This window comes from Oreochromis aureus, linkage group 16, assembly GCF_013358895.1.
Source record: "Oreochromis aureus strain Israel breed Guangdong linkage group 16, ZZ_aureus, whole genome shotgun sequence".
Lineage (NCBI taxonomy): Eukaryota > Metazoa > Chordata > Actinopteri > Cichliformes > Cichlidae > Oreochromis > Oreochromis aureus.
In genome coordinates this window covers 5,380,282-5,395,515 of record NC_052957.1, presented here as the reverse complement: position 1 = coordinate 5,395,515, position 15,234 = coordinate 5,380,282, and the positions used below count along the sequence as shown (strand labels likewise).

Genomic DNA, 15,234 nt, shown 5'->3' with positions numbered 1-15,234 from the left:
TCTCACCAAGCTTCTTGGTGATGGTTTTGTTGCCCTTTCCTATCTTCTCCTTGACATCCTTTGACAGCTCTTTGGTCTTGCCCATGGCGGAGAAGAGAGTGGAGTGGAAGAAACTGATTGTGTAGACAGCTGTGCTTCATATATATAATGAGATGAGAGACGTCTCTGTAATTTACTGATTGATTTAATTGTAGTCTGTTAGAGCCAAAATTCTGGTTGGGATCAAATACTTATTTCACTTAGTAACATGTAGAGACTCTTTGTTTTGTTTTTTCATCTAGGGCCTGATTTTAGTACAATCTTTGTAGAGTAACTTACACAAGTAGCATTTATGCTGGTGGTGGTGCATTACATGTTAATTACTGTGCGTTCATGTCTCTGGTTTATATGCGGTTTCTTTGTTGTAGTCAATTTTCTTTGGGTGAAAACATATTTTTCTCTCTAGTTTTTCCAATTCTTTATACAGTCCCTCACATCCTCTCTGACTGTTTCACCAATCTCTCTCCAAGAGCTTGCCGACATTTATGAATCTTTGAATTGATGCTATGATTGTTATTCATTATATTAAGGCAAAATTTGCAACTGTCTCCCTCATAAATTCAAAAACTCAGTTGAAAAAGTAGTAAAAAATGCACAGGAGGAATCAGGCGAAACAGGACAACCACAATTCACCTGACGTGCAGTCACATTTCTCTGGAGATGCACGTCAGGTTAGTCGTAGATTTCCCGCTGAAGCATACTCAGGCACGAGCGAGCAAACTTAGAAATTCAGCAGGGGATCAAATAATTACTTCCTCCACTGTAAAGAAAATTATCAAAAGGCTGTCACCTGCCGACAAACAAACATCTCAAACATAACAAGTGCTTTTTTTTTTTTTTTTATACGTACCAAACATGCTTTCAGTAGACACACCTATTAGACTGCTTGGGTCACCTGGTAGTTCAACATGTTCTAGGGTTTTTCAAAGTGAGGTGAGATAGCATTTATCATCAGTGCACCAATGACAGTCTTTTTAAAAAGCAAACTAAAGACCTTGTGTTTACTTTTTAAGGACGACAAGAACAGACCTTGAACTGCCTGTTTATGAAATGATGCTTTACAAATAAAATTAGATTAGATTTAACACAAAGCAACAATCACCCCATCATCCCCTTAAAGCAAGCACACCATTTTCAATGACGCTAACAGGCAGGCTTTTGGAGCTGCTTTCATAATATGAATCATAGTTTAGTGGAAAGACAAATGATGTCCAAATCAAAAATGATAACCTGTCAAATGAAAGACCACAAAGCAAATTGTGAGTTGTGAGATCTTAAATGGGCATAAACCTTTAACATATTGTTCTGTTTTTGTGTTTTGTTCAGTTTATTGCTCTTTTTATTGTTTAACTTCAAAGTAAATGCACAGCTAAAAGCCAGTTTTCAGATGACACTGAGTTATTAATCCACAACTACTGTAATTAACAAAATACAAGCTTGAATGCTGCAGATTTTTAAAGCGGAAGCTTTTTGAAAGTAAATGAAGGAATGCAGAGAGAACGCCATGGAAGAAATTGTTCAAGATTTTGTAAACAACATGACGGATGGAAAAATGATAGAGCTTGACAGAAAAACTCTAAAGGCCTAATTTATTTATTTACATGTGCACACAGACACTCGCATGCAGAAATGTATATGATACTGTAGAATTGTACTGATTAAAAACTATATATTGAAATGTTTCATTATCTCAGATACTTTAAAGTTAGATTAGTCATAATATAACTTTTTGTGGTGTTTAAATGGCGTTTCTTAGAATTTGCTCTCTATAAGCTTGACTAAATCCGTATAGCAAATTGGTTTTGTATTCAGTGTATATTTATAATAAAGCCCTGATCATTTCTGTCCTGTTTTAACAATCATGGAGCATGTTCAGCCGAAAACAGAGACTGAACTGTAAGCTATATAAAAAAGTTAAAAAATTATTTTGGTAAAGGCCATTGATGGCATTATACAACCATAAATAGTCCTATAAATCAATATGCTGCTCAATTCCTTGATATTTGCAGTTACTTTAAATTAAATTTGTATCTTTATTTTCCAGTGTCGAACATCCAACACAAATCATTTTTGATTTCTAAATAATAGTTGTCTTTGGTGATAAACGAGTGTGTGTTGAATGCCATCTTATCTTTGTTGATATCTGTTTATTGTGTTTACAAGGACAGACAGAATTGGGAACAAAAATAACTCGGGACTATAAAAGGAAAAGTTACAGTAAAATGTTTAACCAAATTGGTGAGATGCACTTTTTTTGTATTAAAATAAATGTGATGCCTGTTTTATAAGCATTTACTAAAACAAAAGCAGAAGTTTCTGATTATCCAGTTTCATAAAAATACTCTCTATAAATCACATGCAGTAATCTTATAATGACATTCACCCAAGCAGTTTTGTCAGTAACTGTACTAAAAGGCTCTTTGAAAAGCGACCCTTAGTATTTTAGAAATCACTTGGTGTTTTTGCCTCCTGTAGTTCAAACATACAGAGTGTGATGTGTTTAAAAATATATATATATGTATATGTCAGTGGGACAATTTTGTGCATTTTGCAAGAATAACCTCAAAGAACAATTGTCATCATTTTGTTTGGATTAATTATCATCTGCTAGCTTCTGTGGCCTATTAGCACCTTCGCTCCACAGCAGAGCCCTTTCTAAAACATCAAAATGGTCTCTCAGACAACAACAGCCTTGATGCATTTAGGGTATTGAGTTATATTAGAGCAGAAAGAGAATAATATATTTGCATTTACATGTGCCGAGGAGCGTTTTGTTGCTGCACCTCTGTCTGTAAGCAACCATCCAGCCAGTCCCTCCCATTTGCCCCCAAAAGCTGGCTGTAGCCTGTCATCTCCAATCAGTCGGCCTGGTTAAGATCTCAGCCTAAATTAGACTCACAGGCCGGCGGCCGCTTGCATTGTTCCTCTGCCTCTTAGGATTAGCTTGGATGGTTAACATGTGTTATCATTGTGATTAGCTGTCAGTTTTTCCAAGAATATGTAAAGAAATTATTTATTTTTGTACACGGTGTCAGTAATCGTTATTGGAGAGCATGCCTCTCTTGTGGGGTCATGCTTGATTAAGTAGACACTGCTACCAGTAAAACCATATCTGCCTGCTAATGTAAAAATTGTAGTATTCAGGTTTTCCGGTTCACCATGAAATGAAATTATATTTGTAACCAACAGTGCAAGATTGGCACAGTCGCCTTGAACGACATTCTGCACCAAGAAGTCACATTTAAGCATTCAACATGAAAAGCTGCCATCTAAGAGTTGAGTTTAGCCTTAATCATGACCCCAAATTTCTACTAAGTATAGGATAAATTAACATGATAAAACATCTCAATTCATCAATTTAAAGCAATTCAGAGTTTGATCTTATTGTGTTTCTCCAGAAAAGCCATCCTAAATAAGACGTTTACTCTTAGGAAATCTTAACCTTTGGCCACAAAAATTTAATCAAAACACATGGGACATCATCTTTAAATAGAATAATAAATTTACCTGATCGCAGTTCCAAAGAGATGACCACCGCCTCAGCTGTTAACAAAAGATGAATCAATCGGAATTGAAATAATGTATCTTCCTACCACCAAGACGAGACAAAAAGCTGCCAAGCCATTGGCCAAGACGTTGGGTCATGTGGGCGAATCAAAAATGGTGAGGTCACATTTGTAGTGTAACCCGAAAATACTCCCTGATTCGGATGAGTTTCGCAGCAGACCTGTCCATTTCGTCATGGACCAACGTCCTCTTTTATATGGACAGAAGACACGAGTGCCCCAGATTAGGATCCCCCTCAGGGTCTCGGGGGAGGTTGGAGGTGGCAAACAATTGCAGTGGGCGCCAGGATATTCTGAGTGACATGTTGGTAAATCCATCGAACATGGATGCTAAATCTTTCTGTCAGCCAATTGCTAAAATCAACTTCTGTACCGCATCGTGGATTTTGTGAATTTACCTTTTAATAATGACATAATTGGGGGAAAAAAAACAAACAAAAACATTGCGATTGACCTTTAATCTGCATTTAACCAAGTATTTGGTTTGCCTGCAATGTGGGTTGACTTGCACATATTGTTAAACCACACACTAAAGCAGCATTTGCTGTTTGATAAAGTAATTCCTTGCTGCACACACTGTCACTGTATTGCTACAAGCAAAAGAAAGGGCATTAAGAGAGTCTGAAATTGAATGGTTCCAGTTCACCACCCACTTTAGTAGGACCCTGTTGAACCCATAGAATATGTTTTGATTGACTGATAGCATTTGCCAATTACTACTCGGGAAAACAATGACACTTGCAAACTTTCCTCTTATCTTATTGTTTTCCCATGTTTGTTTTTTATTAATTTCTCCCCATTCTGATAACACTTGCTGCTGCTGTCGTTGTCTGTAAATCATAGATACGTCTGGTGCTGTAAGCATCCCGAGGGGGACCCTGCATGCAAAATAGACAGTGTTCTGTGTAATTTATCCACTATGGTAGAACCATGAACAAAAAAGTACATTTGCTCTTTCTGCTATCTTGTTCATTAACCAGCATCCACATTTTGCCTTTTGGGGTATTTTTTCTACCTCCAAATGGGCCTTGACACTTGTATGCAGAGGCACCCCAAAGCAATTGAATACAGTCAAGACAATGAAGCTCTCCTGACCTTGTTTGATAGAGTTTTATACATTTTTTTTTCCCTTAATTTTTTTTGCCACATAATGAAAAACTTTGTTAAAAGAAATGTCAGAAAAGTCTTTCAAGCCAAGTACAGCAAGGCTACATGGAATTAGACACTCGCAGCTGGCGATGTATGACTTCAGTGTAAACAAATGACCTCACTGGAACACTTGTTAGTTGCACTTTATATGACAGGAAGAGCAGTTATGTGGTATTAAAGGAAAGCCTTGAGCATCTGGTTAACAGGCCAAACCCAAATTACAACATTTCTGGTAGAAAATATTTTTCAGTTTCAATTTTATTATGTTGTGCAGACTCCTGAAGAGTTACAAAGTTATGTTACTTTAGTTACTGCTAGAGTAAATGCATTTTCATATGAAAACACATCTTTTTCTCTCCGTTTTGGCCTTCGGTCCACACTGAGGTGGTGTTTTTGGTCAAGGAAAACTGAGTTTTTTGAAAATGCTCTCCAAAGTGGATACATTTGAAAATGCCGTTTTCGCGTCGCAGTGTGGACTGCAAAAACAGAGGCTTTCGAAAACGATGATGCATTTTAGTCATGTGATGCAGTCATGTGACCAATTCAACTAAGATGGTGGATGTTATTGTACAGCAGTTTTTTTGTTTGCTCTCAATTTTGACAGCCCTATTAAAGATTAATATCAGTTTGTACATGCTCCAGATAAAACTCGGCACTTTTCCTCAACATTTTGCCGCAACGTTTCAAGAGCCGGAAAGTAAATAAACGGCAGATGGAAATGATACAGGTCGAATCGTCTTACGTTTCATGCATTCGCAGTACAGGAACGTGGCGTTTTCCGTGTGGATGAAAACGATAGTGTGGATGCAGAGCGTTTTTAGAAGAAAACGCCGTCTTTAAATTTATCCGGATTAGTGTAGACGTAGCCTTATTTTACAAACCCACCTTTCTACCCTGCTTATATTTGACTATTGAATATTTGTTCAAAATCTTGAATCAATAGCACAGCAGGAATGAAAAGGACATTATGGGTAGTTTATAGTGAAGCTTCCATATCTGCACACACACAGAACAGACTGTGAAGAGTTGGCAACACGGCAAAGACAGTGATCCCATGTGGAGAGAAAGGAAATGTTTTTAACCCTCAGCCATAAAAGGCAGATGGGTTATTGTTGTCACCCTGAAGGGCGGGCGGCATAGACACCAAAGTTTGTAACTCGAGAATGAGGCAACATAGGATTTAGAAAATTCGTATCATTACTGCATCTACTAAAATATCTTTAGTTTGAATCCCAGTGACCAGAAGGTCAGAGGTCACGTTTTCTGAAAATCTTGTGAACGTGGTAACTCTAGAAGGACTTCACCTAGGACTTCCATATTCATCTGCTAGGAGTCTGAGAGGTACCTGTTGTGGGTGCCAGGGTGTCGACAAAACTAGTGATTGTTACTGTAATTGCTTTCAAAACCTTATACTTGCAGCATTCAGAGGTGTGTCTAAAGCAGGGCATGAGGTGTAAGTCATTATTTTGCAGTTTTGCTCTGGGGGAGGGTCTATAGGACACTTGTGTCAGTCTTAAACCATTTTTTCCCCTAATGATGCTTTAGGAAAAAAAAAAAAAGTTATATTAATATATTTTGAACCAATACACCATCCCTCATAGCAACCTGCTTCTAACGTGGTGTAAGTTGCATGGTGCCCATCCCAAGGACCTCCCAGGTTCAAGCTATTATCTTTCCTAATATGGTGACAGTATCAAACTGAACCTTGACCTTTTCTGGATGAGAATGAGAAGGTCAAATGAGGTAATAGTCACTGTGAGATGTATATTGTTTTTCACATGCTCACACAAAACATCCATCTTCACTAAGAACTCTTGTGAAAGCCTGTCAGAAAGGTAGAGTAACAGAAGAGAAGCCACAGTGAGGTCATCTTAATCTCGAGTATATCATTTTCTCTTGGACATTAGATTATTCTTGCTTAACTGCGGGTTAAGCAGAGAACAAGTCCAAGCAAAAAAAAACTTTCTCCAAATGTTTATCCACCACAGTGTTCATTACCAGAGAAAAAAGAATTAAACTCTATTAAAAATTAAACAATTTCGTTTATTAAATGTAAAATGGGCTTACAATTAAGTAAGGCAATTTACTCAACAGGTGGTGTATATTTTCAATAGATAACAAATGACTTGGCATGGTCTGTAATTTCATTTCCAGTAAAACATTTTTCTTCATGACCGTGAGATGAATTGCAGAAATCAAGCGGTTTAGTTTACAAATGAAAACATGATGATGGATAACACCAGTTCCCGAACTCAAACTGAAATGACTTCCCACAGAGTTTTTCAGTAAAAATGCCCACAGCATTGTTTGAACACTCACATCCTGCCTACACAAACCAGATATCCATTAAATATTCCATCAGGGTATATCAAATACTGTATAACAGTTGGGCATGAAAGCCTGCTTGGTGGCACTTTTAAACAAGAAAAAGCAAGAATAAGATGAAACTGTTTGTAATTACCTTGTTTTTTTGCTGATTTTTATTTATTTTTTGTTCATTAAAGTACCACAGTCTGATCTTATCCTAATCTAAATCACAAGCACAAACAAGCATAATCTAAATTTATCAAGACATAAGCGAGCAAGCACACATTACTGGTGCTGGTGGGAGGGAACCTCTTGGATTTATTAACAGCAGCGACTTTGACTATTTCAGTAGCTGCAGATCAGACCTACACAACATCCAGGATACATTTTGAACTGACTGGTCTTTCTCCCAGAACAGCTTCATCAGATTTATATTCTTAAATTCAGGTCACTCGTCACCCCTCGCTTTCTAGCTAACAAATTATCACTTGTGGAGATTCCAGGCTCCATCATTGAGCGTAATCCTTTTCTCCCACTCGTAGCTGTTTCAACCTCTTATCTCAGAGTCTCGTTGCTAATAATAATTTAGCCTGTCATTGCTACAAACTGGCAAATCCCACCGTCTGTGGTCACCACATCAGTGCTGGTCTTGTCCCATCTGTCTTGCCTTTTTTTTCTCCAAAACAAAAAAGTTTGATCAGCCAAAAAAAACAAACCTCAAAAGCAGTGATTAAAAATTGTTTTACGTAATTATTATTAGTATTATTATTTATCTGTTATTCTTTTTATTTTGGGAGAGGAGTGGCTTAGTTTGTGGTATTCTGTAACTGTCTGGCCAGTTTAGCATATAACCATAATCATGTCTCCTGATAATTCTTGGGTATGGGTGGATTTCTATTTGGCACTGGAGTCACCTTGCCTGGCCTCAGTGCTCCATTTCTAAACTCTTTAAGTTTTTTAATGTTAAAACTCAAAAAATCTAATGTGCAGCAGCACATTCAGCAGCTCTTTCAATAGTCACATGGTTTGATCCACAGATCGTAATGTAATATGTCTAAGTTTGTTGCTATGATCAGTGGAAGTAAGCTAACATAGACGTTCTTGTGCCACGGCATTCTCGGATATATCACTTATATAATCTATCCCTCAAATCTCATACTGCAGGCTGCAGTGTGAGCTTTGCAGCTTAGGTTACTTTAGTATGAAATAAACAAGTGGTGACTCGATTCGTTTGGCTTCACTTCCGCTCAAATCAATCAATGACAACAAATGACAAGTTCCCTAAAGCTATGGCTGAACTTCCTAAGCTCTCCATTCAGAAAGAAATTCTGTGTCCTTCATCCTTCAGCAATTCAAAGGTTACAGATGGCATCTGCTTTTGTGTGTGTGTGTTATTTTCTTCAGTGTACTAATGACACATTCCTTCACTCGTGGCATGTTTGTTTATTGCTCATGGGAATACACTAATGAGCTTTAACTAGCCTTTATTGCTTCTCTCAGGAATGGTATTGATCACTTTCACCGGTTCATAACGGCACATGTGTAGTTTTTCAGTGGGTTTGCATTTTGTTGCTGTTGCACTTATTAAAAGTCATGCAGTGTGTTTTAATAAGCACTGCATGAATGAAAGCTGCTGTCTAAATAACTTTCACTTTTATACGGTCAGGCCATCAGAAGCAGAGGCCTTCTTGTGATACAAAAAAATGTTGCTTTTGGTGTGTGTACACAGCTTCCCCTGCCTCTTTTCAATATGCATTTTAAAGATATGTTGGCAGCTGCTGCTTGCAAGCAGTGAGTAACTGTTTGAAAATGACTAACTTTGAGAAACATGTCACATTTGGTTTCCCAGTCTGACTACTCTCTGCTGCTTTATATCAAAGGAACTGACCACAATGACGAAGAAAAGGAGAAATATAGCTTTCTCTGGATGCAGTACGGGGTGGCAGTGATTGATGCATATTTAAATATTCCTTTTTATTTCATCACATTGCTCAGGCATATGTACCCTGGCATCAGAATTTGATCTGGGGAACTGCGTGATAATGGGTGGTCATCAAGAGGATGGCATCCTTTCATTAAAACACATTTTGATGTTCACTCAGATGTGGCCATTTCCTGCCTATTTACAGCTTCACAGCTGCATGCAAAAGGTGAAGGGAAACCGGCTGCACTTGAGCTTTTTGTTTAATTAAAACAGGCCATGACGTAGAGTCTGCAGATATACTCTCTGATATGAAGTCCAAATGAGATGTTTCTGGCTTTAGAGACACGAGTGATTATAAGTGCTTGATAAGAAATAGCTATGCTGGTCAGACAACACTCTAAAATCTCAGCCCCTGTCCCGATGCTTCTGCTTGTTATTTAAATTGGCAAAGAATTAAGAGCAGCACACAAATACACAGTATGACTGATGTTCATCACAACACCCATATCCATTGTTTTCCACATAGGCCCACACTGCCAGCGTTTTGATGCACGTCAGCTGTCATGAAAAAGCTGCATTTTTTTTCCTGCTCCCAAATTGTCATATCTTGCACCTTTAAATACTTTTGTGTTTGACACACCCAGTCTGAGCTGTGTGCGTCATTTACTGACGCACAAGCTTATGATGTGGGCTGAACTTTAGTCTAATTGGAGTCCGGAGCAGTCTGTAAGCACAAGTAAACAAATCAGTTTATGAACATATTAAATTTAAAATGAAGAGATATTCATTAAAAAGGATGCTAAATTATAAAGTATCACAACCACATCAGTAATACTTGTTCTGTTAACAGATCCCTAGAGAACTACTTTTTCAAAATTTAAATAAATACCCTTTTAATCTCTGAACTAGGCTTATTTCTGACTGAAACTATCGCCGTGTTGATCTCTTCAGTAGGAATTCAACTGAATTAAAAGCCTCAGAGTGGGTACGGTTTATCAGCACGTTTCTCCTCTTTTGAACTGAAGACATGCGAGACCTTAGCAGTCCTGTGAATAAATGTTTTCACACCTATAGTTCTTTTACTCTGATCGAAATCAGTTAAAAACTTGTAGGTTTGTCTTCACATAGGAAAAAAAGAATCCAACTGAACGCTAGGCAAACCAGAATGCATCATTACAAACTGCGTGAGAATGTTCAGTCTGCTCATTGGCCCGATGTGTGTGGGGCGGGAGCAACAAAAGTAAGTACAGAAGAAGGTGCTGCGTTCTGGATTATTTGTGAAGACAGAGAATTTACATTCATTTCACAGCTAGTTGCTGGCCTGTACACACTTGTGCAGATCTATAGTACGTTCCCGCATTGAGAATATAAATCATAGGTGGCTACAAAATGCTTTTTAGCTCAAAATGATAACATATGCCTGGTAGTTGAATCACGTTCACACCATAAACAAAGTGTTTTGGCTGCACTGAGGGCAGAAAAGAAACCAGAGTTTAATGTAAATAGACTAAAGACAGCTATAAAAACCCCATCATTTAGTAGTTTGTAGAACCAACTTTGACCTGCTCTTGCTTTGCTTTTTTGTTTGTTAATGACGGCTCATTTAAGGTCCAGCTACAGCATTTTTATCAGGCTGAGGATTGACTGGGTCATTTTTGTTTTAGCAATTGTCTGGTACACCAGACAACGCCACCTTGGTCTCGTTTGTCCAAAGGACATTGTTCCAGACATCTTGCAGTTTGTTCAGATACAACTTCTCGAATCTAAGCCATGCTGCTATGTTCTTTTTAGCAAGAAGAGGCTTCCTCTCCTCCACAAGCATTTTAAAAATTCAATTTTTTTAGAATAAAAAAATTAAGTCAATGAACTCTTCTGTGTTATTTTATTTAAGTACACAGCTAAATAGCAAAAGTAAAAAGTTGAATGTAATAGAATGTTGCTTCATAAAGTAAAATATTATAGTAAATTAAAAAAATATATATACTAAAGGTAATTAAAATCTCTGATATACTATTTTCAGTTAAATGTAGTGTAACTGAGTAATTAATTCCATTTTTGTTTACACTTTAAACAACGTCCCAGCATTTTTAGAAATGGTGTGTATAACTCACTGCAAGCCTCAGTGTTTCAGTTTGATGTGCTGCACTTATTGGAATGAATTCTTTCTATCGCTTTTAGTCATGAGATAGCCTTTTGTCAGAATTACTCAGCGTACCATCAGTTCCAACAGAGATCCTACTGTGCTCAGTGCAGTGCTCTTTTTTTGAGACAAGCCTCTATTATCCTCATTATTAACAAAGTCAACACTGCAGCAATTATTGAAAGAACAGAACGTAACATGCACATAAAGTCAGTTTTAGTTAGTTTGTTAATGCCTTGATCATTAGGGCCACAAAATAACATAAGGTACTGTCTGCATTAGGCAAAGTAGTTGAATTAACAAAAGTTAAACAGCATCTAATGTACTTTATGTTTTTCAATTTACCCACACAGGATTTTTTTAGTTATGATTTTTACATTGATTACTGTTTGAATAATTTAGCCTGTTCAGTTTAGTTTGTGAAAGAGAAAGTGTCTGAACTATATGTATGTGTATTAATACCATAACGTGTCTTTGTGCATTTATGAATTATGCTATGGTTAGAAATAGCAGTTTTCTTCCCCTACAGAGTTATGAGAAGAACGCCAGTATCTCCTGACTTAGTCCTATCAGTACAGAGCAGTTCTCTGTAGAGGGAGCCAGCCTAGATATTTTTTTCTTCTGAGGATCAATTTATGAAGCTTTGCTGCCAGTATTAAATTGTCAAAACACACATACATGCGTATGCAGTGACATGTACAAAAAGCTCAAAGGACTTGAATGCAGACAGGCAGATGGTCAGACAAATATAAAATATATCCATGAAGGAAAAACCTGAAAGGAATTGCACACATTTATTCCTTTTCCTCCTTGTTGCTTTCAAAACAGCTGAAGGTGGCCATTATCAGTCACAGCAACTATAATATGTGGCCATTACAGTCTGCCGCATTTAGTTGGTGCCTCAGTATTGTTTACATTTGCCACACAATAGCTTTGTATTTTTATATTGACTGTATGTATTGGAAAAGCAGCTGAGGAGGAACAATGAAGGAAATGTTTCAATAACATAACATTCAATAACTCTACCACATGGGTGTTTGAACTGTAAATTTACTTCAGTTATATAGGATTACGTGTAGAAATGCATTGAATAGCTTTTGGAAATAAACAATCGCCGGAAGCACATCAGGGTAGTTTGTCAGAGGAAGTCAAATGCAGGGAGAACAATATCAGCTAATTGGGAATAAGAGGTATTCTGCATCTGTACCATCAAAGTAAATGAATTTGTAGTTATTGTTGATGGGGCTTTGATCCCTGCAGATTTAATTAACTCTACATTGGAGTCACGTGGATAAGTGGCTGTTATGTGGCTGCCTCTTACATTTCAAGACTGAATGTCTCAAAACTAATTAGGCTGTTTGGTTACTGACTTCACCAAATACTGCTGAAATACTCCTGTGCCTTAAGCCAAGACCCAGCAGGTGTATCCTTGACAGTTCATCGATTCACTGAACCATGAAGACTACATGACTCTATACTACACAGCTGTGATGCATACTCAGTTACATGTAAATGGACTGATTCTTATATACCGCTTTTCTACTCTCCTGGAGTACTCAAAGTGCTTTACAACATGTCCCATTCACCCAGTCACACAAGCACTTCTATAATTCTTCTATGTGTGATAATCCATTGTTGACCAGTACACTGTTGCCACTCTACTACAACTACATTTTTGTCTCCAGTTGGCAGCAAATTCACCTCATAAACTAGACAATCAAGAATCTACTTTAGAATTTGATTTAGGGCTAATGATTTCTGTAATTTAACCATTTCTACACTGTTTGTCCATTAGGACATTATAGCTAATATTGCAAATTCCAAATGGATTAAGATATTGATGCTGCTGGAGTGTATTTTGTCTTAATGTTAGGTCGTTCGAATAAGGGAAGCTGTTTAAGTGAAAAAAAAAAAAAAAACCCTGTTAGCAAGTTTCAGTTTCACAAGTTAGCCAGTAAGCATATCCCTGATGATCGTCCTTCCTGTTAGAATGACCAAATATCACAAAAATAGGCTTCATGTTTTATTCAGTGTGGTATGAAATGACTGAGTGAACCCATAAACTCATCAGGAAAGTGTCTGATGAGGCTATGACTGAGGTCCCGTTTGCAGTAGACTTTGATAGAAGTAGGAATCTTTTTTGCATGCACGGGTATCGCCCCTCATGGCCAGTAAAAAGAATGCAGGTTTAAGGCAGTTTGATGTTGGCTTCACTTCTCAAACTGTGTCCATCTTTTATTCTGTCTGTGGATAGCAGTGGCACAGTAACACCCTTCCTTCCTATCAAGTTAGCATCTACACATTTGTGCATTGTTCTGGTTGAGTGCCAATTTACATTTATATGGTCTATACACAAACAGATTGAAGTACTGCAGAGCTGCCCTGCACCACACAGCTTTTTTTCTTCTCTTCCCATTATGTAGAGAGAGAGGAAACTTAAAATGTGTATATTATGAATTATTAGTTAAACTGGATAGTATGTCTGGTTCTAGTTAGTTAGGGTGATGTTTTTCAATTGTTTAGTCGACCAGTGCTTTTGCTTATTGCTCTTGATTTCAAATAAACAAAATCATGTCATTGGAAGATGAGACTATTTAAAAATCATTGACTCCATCAGCCTCCTCTTCATCATCAGCCTTCTTTCATCAACTATTGTCCTTTTCAAAATTTCAAATCAAGGACACCTGCTTACGAAAATGTTTCAGTAATGGAATGGAGTAAATCCCATCAGTTTGACCTTGAATGATCAAATGAGTGGTGTTACTCACCAGATTTCCGCTGCGTGGTGTGTTCGCAGTGCATATAGGACACCAGAGCAATGTGGTCTCACACAGACACGGATCAGTTCATCAGCCTTTGGATTTCCCTTCAGGTTGATAACCAGTCCATGCTAAAACACAATAAAATAAATAAAAAAAGCTTTAGCTTTGTTTGTAGCTGTGCTTTAAACAGTTTGCATACATCTTTAATGCACAAGACACAGCAGCACTAATCTGCTGTTTTCAGATATTTTTATAATTACGTACTTTAAATTGGTGGCTCACTTCAAATCACGTTTGTTATTGCACTGCAGTATAGATTATCAATAAATGAGCTGATTTTCTTGATAAAACCTGTGCTTCTGCACTGGATCAATTCCTTTTGAAGCAAACCAAGCCTCTCCCACCACAGACTTTCAATCAGAATAGACAAGCCCATCAGTCAAGTTACTCACAGTGTGTGCAAGAAATAACAATGAGAAGGTGTGTCTGACCAAAGAGGGATCCCAAAAGTCTCCAAGGCTTTTTCTTCCAGGTCATGTGACCTGTGGCTATCAGCCTTTCAGCAGAATGGGGTGACTGGACGTCTGGCTGATGGACCTAAACAGATCATATGAGAGCGTGGCCATGTTTAAATTGAGTGTTGGCTGAATCATGAGGCTTTAACTAGTGTAAGATTTTATAAACTTGTTGGAACATGCAAATTCGATATAGACACATAAATATAGATCCTTTATTTAACAGTGTCCCTGCAGCTACTGTTCACACTTGTTTTGTAGGGTAATTTTTGTGGTGCTTAAATTTGATCACATAGTTGTTATTGGTCTCTTTCTAAAAGAATAGAAGCCTGCTAATAATCGGCCTGTAAGGGGCAATTGATGAATATAGCCACAAGGTGGTGCCTTTTTCCTCTGCTGCACACTCACCCATCTGCAAATATCAGCAATCAATGGTTGTCTGATGGTCTTATGGTGGCTTACACTCTACCATATGCTAGTCCAAACCATAGCATTAACTAATTTAACTAAATAGACTTGCTAAGTTTATCATCTGTAATCTGCAAAAAATATATATTTTATTAGGTCTACGATAATCAAAAAGAATACGTTTCCCCTCCTCCTTCCTGAATAGCTGCTTTGTTGTTGTATTAACAACTGATGATTTTATGTCAGTGCCTATCAATTTGTCATCAGCAGTGGGGATTTTCATTTGCAAATGTATATATGCCCAGCTGTACTACTATCATATTTTTTATTGTGCTGTCACTGTCACAAATATAACTTCTGCTAACTCTGTGAGATCGATCCTTTTTCTAACACCAGTCAACACATCTTAGAGAGAATAGAAGCA

The 15,234-nt window shown here is 37.5% G+C and overlaps 1 protein-coding gene across 4 annotated transcripts in view; it reads right to left on the bottom strand.

The window, feature by feature from the left end:
- Positions 1-15,234, bottom strand: part of pcbp3 (poly(rC) binding protein 3) — an 84,487-nt gene that overhangs the window by 33,305 nt on the left and 35,948 nt on the right. For all 4 annotated transcript variants that reach the window (XM_031757405.2, XM_031757406.2, XM_031757403.2 and 1 more), the window contains exons 4-5: positions 14,379-14,484; positions 13,894-14,015 (exon numbers count right to left, since the gene is read on the bottom strand). The gene's annotated coding sequence lies outside the window, so the exon portion shown is untranslated. The remainder of the gene's footprint in view (positions 1-13,893; positions 14,016-14,378; positions 14,485-15,234) is intronic.